Source organism: Gallus gallus, chromosome 5 (assembly GCF_016699485.2).
Source record: "Gallus gallus isolate bGalGal1 chromosome 5, bGalGal1.mat.broiler.GRCg7b, whole genome shotgun sequence".
Taxonomy (NCBI): Eukaryota; Metazoa; Chordata; class Aves; order Galliformes; family Phasianidae; genus Gallus; species Gallus gallus.
In genome coordinates this window covers 29,030,803-29,039,451 of record NC_052536.1, presented here as the reverse complement: position 1 = coordinate 29,039,451, position 8,649 = coordinate 29,030,803, and the positions used below count along the sequence as shown (strand labels likewise).

General features: G+C 42.1%; 1 long non-coding RNA gene across 1 annotated transcript; it reads left to right on the top strand.

The window, feature by feature from the left end:
• Positions 1–5,889: 5,889 nt before the first annotated feature.
• Positions 5,890–6,406, top strand: LOC121110826. Its single transcript, XR_005860231.1, has 2 exons — positions 5,890–6,150; positions 6,305–6,406. It is a non-coding gene; the product is annotated as an uncharacterized LOC121110826 (long non-coding RNA).
• The last annotated feature ends 2,243 nt before the right edge of the window (positions 6,407–8,649 follow it).

Below are 8,649 nucleotides of genomic sequence, written 5' to 3'. Positions count from 1 at the left end.
CTGCTAGCATATGTGACTGCTATTACATGCTGCTCCTGCAGTAGTTATAAGGCTGAAAAGACAACTCTCACAAAATATCTGATTGCAACCAAAAGGCTGAGCAATAAAAGTCAAAAGGCTAAAGGAAAATGATGAGGGAAAACTCTCCAGTCCGACCACTTCCTTCTCCACAGACCAAATGCATTTTCTGCTATCCACTTTCATAACTATGACCAGATTCAGTCTTCACTCCATTTCTTCACAGACTTTGCAAATGTCAGGAAAAAAAAGGTATTTTTTTTAATGCATGCTCCTGAGATGGCCTCAGTTTGCAATCAATCTTTCGGGAACCCCTGAGTAGCAGCAAATTGCCTAAGAGACTCCCCAAGTCGTGGCAGAATTATTCCACGCAGTGTAGTATCTGATTAATCAGAATAACTCAAAGCACTCAACAGCCAGCAGGGATTTTCTAATTAAGACTCTTCCAACATAGTGAATCATTTTGTAAATCAAGAATTATTTTAAAAATAGCTCAATTGAAGCATAGAATTGTGGTGGGTTTTGTTTATTTAAAATAAGTTTTGTGAAAATTTGATTCTCAGAGCTTCCTAAGGTACAGGCTGGCCACTGTCTAGGATGAGAGGTGAGAAACAGGAGTACGCAGATTAGGTCACAGGGCTCACCAGGTAGCCATGTTACTTTGGAAAGTCACTCATGGCCCTAATTTTGCAGAGCAGATAGTGATTCTGCAGGCATCAAACAAATCTATTAGAGCCCTCAACAAGTGTAAGCTGAATTTTCCCTACCAAAAGAAATAAGACCTAGATTTGCCAGGAAAACAACACATCTCAGAATCTATGTGGCATCTGATGTTTTCCATTCAAATGATGGTGACACTGGCTTAAACGCACAAAAAATGACTCATGGGATCCGTAGCTGACTGCAGACATAGCTTTCAATGTTTAGAGAGAAAAACTGCCGAGAGAAAATGGAAATAGGAAAAACTCTCTCCTATAGACAGTGGAAGAGGAAGCAATGGTGTCTCAGAACAAATGTCCTCACCTGGAAGTCCTCGGTATGTCAAGATGGTGATGCTGAGGAAGATGAGGCTGATGATGCTCCCACCATGTTTTTCCCAAGCAAAAACAATACTCTTCATTAAAATCTACTCAGACCTCCTGTTTCTACCTGCCCCCCCTCCCCACCCCACCTCCACACACACACAACACTGTAAGGCTGTATGGAGCACAGAGGATCAGGTATGAGAGGTGAACACTCACTGCTAAGGCTTTGTGCACAGATATGACTTAGGAGATGCCTACTAGATATTTAAACAACCATTACGCACTTTTGTATTCACTAAGTCTTTGTTTTTCCCCCCAGTGCTGAAGTTTACAAACCAAGAAGCCAGGAGCCACCTTCCCAACGATGGCAATCACTTCACAGGTGAACCTGCGCTGCCAGCCTTGGGGTTTGCATGTGGGGGGCCAGAAAAACAGCACAGAAGCAAACAGCTTGAGAATGAGAGAAAAGTACTAAGGGCAGCATAGGTGAAAGGAAGAGAGCTGGGCACACGAAAGGCAAAAACTGCAAATAGAAGGCCACAATCACAAAGGTTAAAACACTTGGGAAAATGGGCAATCAGATGGGCACAAAAAAATCTCAGCACACGATGGCAATTTGCTTGTCTCCAGGGTGTGCCAGCTGAGTTCAAATGGCACACCGACACACAACAACTGAACTCCATCACCAGATGCAAGACTACTTGAACATTACCTTCACCTCATTCTGAAAAGAGGTGCCGACATTGAATAAGAGTGATCGTTTAAAACAGATGTACACAAACAAGTGCAAGTTGTTTACAATGGTAAGCTGCTTACAAATAGTAATATATAAATTAACTGGTATATTGTCTGAATAAGGGGAGAAACCAAGAGCTTGCTCTTAGAATATTAGATACACGATCTCAACTATTACTTGGCTAAGCATGACTTCATGTTCAGGCCACTTTATTAGCCACACAAATTGACTAATGGCAGCAATTACGCTGAAAAATAGGGTTTTGTAGCTGAGAATTTGCCCTACCAAACAGTGTTACTGTGCTCCTAGTATCCGTTGCAGTTTCCATGGAAATAAATAGAGAGCACTGCTTTTGAAGCAACCTACGTATCGCTAGGACACTTACAAAACTCTACTAGTAATTAACTGACTGCTAAGCAAAAAGCTACCATCTTTGGCAGCTCTTCACATGACACTACACAAATAAAAGACCACTTATTGGCAATGTATATAAATACTAGGGGCTCTAAAGCTCTATTTGTCATTCCTATACATTTCCACATGCAATTTCTTCATTTTAGGCACTACCACAAAGAAATGTCTTTGACCTTGTAATTTGCATTTTTAGCTACAAAGCAATTAACTCATGACAGCTGGATTAGGGACAGTAAGTATAAGGCATTCTGAGATAGCTGCTTACTTAAATGCATCCACATGATGCTCTAACACATTACTGAAAGAACAGAATCTAAACTGTAATTCAATGCTTTTTCAGCTCTTTTAGAACCTGAAATGCCATTACTTTCATAAATGACTGAAATAATCACAGTAGGTCTCCAGAGGCTGGCTCCACACGCAGCATTGGTCTCTGCTAATTGCATGGGTGCTTTACTATCTCTTATATGCAGATTCCTCCTTTTTTGCTGACCACAGCAGAGGTGAGGGGAGGAAAGGATACCTTTGCTGTCTGTTTACAGAACTCCCTTACAGTCAGAAAATTTTTTAGTGTTAGGACAAATTATTTCTTTTTTTCAAATTAAATTGCAGGCAAGATCTTAGCCAAGTCTAGCACGAACACTACAGAACAGTTCTGGATAAAAATATGGATAACATAAGAGAAGTAAAAGAACATTCTGTAATACACTCTTGAGATCTGCAGCTTTTTCTGTCCATAATACAGTAATTCCGGCCTGTACAGGATGTTCCTTGCAATGTTCCTTTTTTCTATTAACATAACAGCATTTGGGTGAAGTGGGCAAAATAAGGGCTGCATCTTTTAAAACACGTGCTCCTAAAAGGAAAGGGGGCATGCAAAGGAAGCCTAAGTGGCAACAGCCCACTATAATTTACTGATAACTGTCAGTCATACAGACAGCATTACTGGCCGCATGTGCCACATCCCAGACTTAACCTTCACAAGAGGCAATAATGCATCTGCAAAAGCCAGGCTGCACCTAAACCAAACCAGGCAGGCTGAAAATTGTAGGAGAGTATACCTATTAAAAACCGGGGAAAGCCAGAAGGCAAAAGTAACACCTGATTCACAGTGATACAGTTTCAAAGGGGTTGTACCTCTGACAAGGCAAACCAGGCCACCCTCTCCAGCTCTAGATACCTCTTACAAATACAGATGTTAAACTCAAAACAAAACAAGAAAAACCACCCTACCTCCCTATTTTCTACTTCTTCCAATTAATTCAGACAGTAGCACTAGAAAACTTTCAATCCTCATAGGACTTTCCCGTTTGTTCTACAGTATCAGAGAAATTACCAGTTCTGCCTTAAGCAATACAGATACACAACAAAAATAAAGCCTGCTGGAATCCGAACGTGAGCCAAGTGACAAAAGATGCATAGAGACAAACACAAGCAATGACAGCAGAAGCAAGATTGCTTCATACTCTTCCTCTGGAAGAAAACGTTGAGTTCTTGAATGGAATTGCTCTGACAGACAAGAAAATAAGGCACGGGTGGCAGAGCAGAAAAAGCAGGCGAAATCCAGAGCTTCTGTTCACTCAAAATTACAGTTTTTTTCCCCCCAACACAGTTGGCAAAACAAAAAGGCTACATTTGCCAGGAAGCACATCAGACCATTCATGACGGAGAATGTCAATTGCAGTGACGAATACTCCAAGTGATATAGCACTTAAAACAGCAGCAAGTCTCAGCAGTCCCCAGCAATCCTCAATGACAGCAAAGGACCATGAGCAGAGAGCAAGACAACAAAAAGCATTCCCTGCCACCACCATTTCAGCTTAACTTCTGCTTCTGTTACTACCGTAACTCCATCTGCATTGCCTGGCTGATCTAATACCTTATCATGAGAGGTTATATGATTTCTTTTCCAGACAGTATCCCAATTCTGAATATTCTCTTCACTGCAATGTTTCTATGAAATCTGGCTGGCTCCAGGGTACAATTTCTTGTCTCTGTTTTCAGCAACTAAATCCAGATTGAAGATGTTAAAAGTGTAACAGAACTAATAGGAAAGAAATAGGCTGTACTTGCCAAAGAGATGGTATTTGATCAGCAGTGTGATGGAAAGGGGTACAACACCATAGTTGCTTCTCTGGTACTTCTGCTATTTCCAAACATACCAGCTGGATCTTGCCCACTCTGTCAACATTTTAAGAACTCCATTTACAAGTTCTGTGATAGAGGGTGAGGGGAAAGTATGGCAGGAAAGCAAAACATTATTTTGATCATTAAATTAAATCCTTAAATACATAAAGCATGCATATAAAAACAGTTTTGTTTTACCCACAAAACACTTCATGTTGATAAGCCCACTACTACACATACAATTTACTGTGTAGTCTCAGAACCTCTTCTATAAGGAGAAAGTATATAAAGTAGATATGAAAGTATATATACTACTGTTTATTTTTTTAAATATATATAATGTATATAAAAGTATATAAACTTTTTTTTTTTTATAATAAGGACATTGAAGCACTGAGCAGGTTGCCCAGAGAGATGGTGGATGCTCCTTCCCTGGAGACATCCAAAGTCAAGCTAGACTAGGCTCTAAGCAACCTGGTCCAGCTGTAGGTGTCCCTGTTCATTGCAGGGAGTTGGGTAAGATGACCTTTAAAGATTCCTCCCAACTCAAATAATGTCATGATTATCTTCATATTCAGATAATCAAAGAAGCGCAGTCCGTAGCTTACATTAGATAATGCAATTACAAGCTCATCTCCATGAACATGGAAGAGGACAGAGGCACAACAGCAGCAGAGGAGCCCCTGCCTGACCCCTCCCAAACTGTGCTGGGGAGCTTCAGCTGAATGAATAGGTGACCCCCATTTCCTGGGTCTGGGGGAGAGGCTCTCAGAGTCTCCTTTCAAACTGAGGCGGTAGGCCCTGAAGTGAGAGGGTTGCTCTGGGATGCTGCAGATGGGCAATGTGGGAGCATGCAACACCTGTGAGGGGTTGGTAAGCACCAAAGATGGAAAGGGAGTTCAGGTTACGCCGGGGAAGAATAAATGGGTGTAGCAATTAGATCAACATGACCACCTGTAGCAGAAGACTCCAGATTCGCAGGGGAAAGCTCCACCAAGGAGGGCTCTTCAACCAGAGATCCTTCTCAAGTGGCAGCCAGTCCTTAAATGGGGTCTAAGAGGTGCAGCCAGGCTCCAGCCCTTCCGGTCACTCAGGTGAACTGTTTTCACCTGTGCTCTCAGGGCTGACCCAGTCCTTTCCCCAGGTGCTCAATCAGTGACTCAGGCCGTGACTCAACAGTTCCCCTACGCTGGGCTGCTAAGAGAAGGGGATTAAGAGCCACTTATAAATTGTAATCTGGTCAGTACGCTGGCTTCTCTGGCCATGCCCTGCACCTGATCAGCACAATCCAGCCATTTGAACAAATATAACTCACAGTGAAAAACAAAGGAGACACGAGAAAGACCAATAGCAATAATTCACACCCTGAACCGTTGCTTTAAACATCCTGAACTCGTGCCATGTGTAAAGACATTGCCTAACCCACAGCACACAGAAGGAACACTCCAGCAGACAGCACCACCGGGGCATTGGGCACTTGTAGTTACAAACCACCACATCTGGCACATTTCCACACAGTGCAAACAGTTGCTCCTCCCGCCCCGCTTCCAGAACTTGGTGCAGCTCTGAGGAGGCCTCAGCCAAAGCCAGAGGCAGCACGGCTGTCTCCATGGCAACGGACCCACAGCCATGCACACAAACCCCTCTTCACTGACCCCAAAATTCAATTTTTTCTCCAATAAAGAACTGTTCTGCAGTACACCTGACAACACACAAAAAGCGCAAGTACAGCATTCCATGCAGACTGCACCAAGGATGCGAGCTGAACCAGACATACTGCTGCAGGGCCCATAATACCTGAGGCCTGGAACCACTCAGGAAAATGCAGAGGTAAATTACTGCTGCAATATTATGATACTGAAATATGTTAGTATGTAATTATTATTACATGCAAATGTTGCAACTTCTGTGATGCTTCTTACCAGATTTGCTTTCCCAACTCTTTTTACTGCACCTAACTTAAGCTATTCCATCTGATCTACAGCAGGTAGATGTGCGCTATGTGACTGATTTAGAAGGTTTCAGCCAAAAAACAATCCCAGCTTTCCTCAGTGACTGCGGCAGAATCAAAACATCACCTTCCTTATTCCTGAGCCTTCGGTGCATTTTTTCCCCTCCCAGATGATTACACCCATTTTGGAAGCAGGGATATAATTTTCTATTCTGAAGCTATTGCAGACATGCTTCCTTTGCTTCAAAAATGTACTCCATCTCACCCTTCATCTTGTACCTGCGGCATTCTTTACTGCAAGATTCCCTTCCTTGCTCTTTATAGAAGAGGCTTGTGGCAAACCTCACAGATACAACTATTTATTACGCTAGCATGCATTTGCCAAAACAAACACATCACCTGGACTGTCAGTTAATTTAGGGTTGAATGCAAAAAAGGATTCATGTCTTTACAAACTAGGTGCCATAAAAATTCAATTTTAATTTGCTTGGCACAAACGTCAAGGCAAACAGATGAAAATCAGCCCTGAGGGTAGAGAGAGCCTGAAGTCAAACAGCTGCTGGGAAATCCTCAGGAAGAAGGACAAGCCCAAAGCCATGCCTCTGAGAGCTCCTTCTGAACACAGTACGCAGCAGGGGTTCACTTCTCACTTGGGCATCTGATATGTGTTTCAAAACACATCATCTTCTCTCCAAGGCTACTTCTCTGAGCACGTACAGGAGACGAGGTGACAACCAAATCCACAGCTTTCCAAATAAGTGTCCTAACCACCAGAGTTCCAATTGCATTGGTGCATCCTCAAGATTTCTTTCTGTACTGTACCAATTTCTTTTGGTACAATATGCATTCAGGAAGACAGAAGAGCAAGTAACAAAGAATCTCCTTCCCAAACACTGGCACTACGGAAATCTCTTCCTCGTTATAATATTAGCCATCTAGCATTGTCTGCTTGGTTTTCTTTTTTCCTCATAAGTGCCTGAAAATATATATATATATTTTTTAAAGAAAGTATGTAAATAGGCAAACTGTGGAAAAAATTTGCATTAAGAGACATAGAGCCCAAACCCTCACAGGTACCATCCCCAAACATCCTTTCCCTTTTCCCAGAAACATCAGGAGATGCTGCTGTCCACTGCATTTCACCCAACAGTTTCCAGCCCTCTCAACCTAAGCTCAATACTCACACTGCCTACAGGTACTCCCTGGGGATCCTCTTCACTTCCAAGGTCCCCTCCCAACACCTGCAGCCAGCCACAGCCACCTCCAGCAACCTTTCCCCACCAGAGCTCAGAAGCAATGCTCCCTCTTCCTTCTGTTGAAGGTCTGGTTTCTGGGCTAAATAATTAGTCCCTGCAGACTGATAATCTCTAATGGGAAGAGATACATTTGCTTTATAGTGCGATATTGCTCTATTACTATGTTCACAATAAATTTCATCTCAAAAATGCTCTTTAATAAAATGGAAGCTATTAAAAACTGTATTGGCTTGGAAAAGTAGCCCTACATCACCTCAAGCCTTTAAAAAAGAGGGAGAAAAGGATATTTGATTTGTCATTCAGTATTTGTTACCTATTTAAAAGTCATCGTCCACATGTATTCTTCTTTCAAACTCGTGACAGCCATAGGGTTAAAAGCAGTAACTCCATATTCTCCTAAATCTAAAAACTACTAACTTTTCACAGTTACCATCTTCAAATATCTTCAAATACTCTCTTTTCGTAAGCTGTTCACTCACTTTTGAATAGCAGCCAGGAAAAAATTAGAGCTTTTTGTCGGTTTCTTTTCATGCCAAAAGAGGGTGACAAAGGCTAAGTAATTATTTGAATTTTAGAAATATAAATTTCTGATTAAAAATACTGTTAAACATAAAAATTAAATAAGCAATCTATAAGTTTTGCTCCACCCCTCTGGTTTCACACAAAGACCTGAAGCCTCTGTTTCTTCTGAATGCAAGCAGCCATGAGTGACACCACCTCCATTTGTGATCCCCTTTGCAGGCCATCTGCTCTGCATTACTGAAACCTATCTCAGAGCTAGTTGTAGTCTTACCGTGCTGTAGTTAATCCTCACAACACAGTACTTACATTCAAACCGCCTGAGATACGCACCCACCCCCCCCCCCCCCAAAAAAAAAGACAAGTGAGATTACAGCACAAGTTCTATCTCACTACATGGTCCTTAAGATGAGAGAACAATTGAGAAACTCCAGAATGTAGCTGGCTTGCACACATCTCAGACAAGGAGCAACAGAAAACAAAAACCAAGCAATACTTTACTAGGGCAAAATAACATAACTGCAGGCCAGCACGCCCCTCAACTGGTGGAATTTTCCTTACCTTAGGGTCCTCTTATCTGCAGCATCAGCACAGACACCCCAG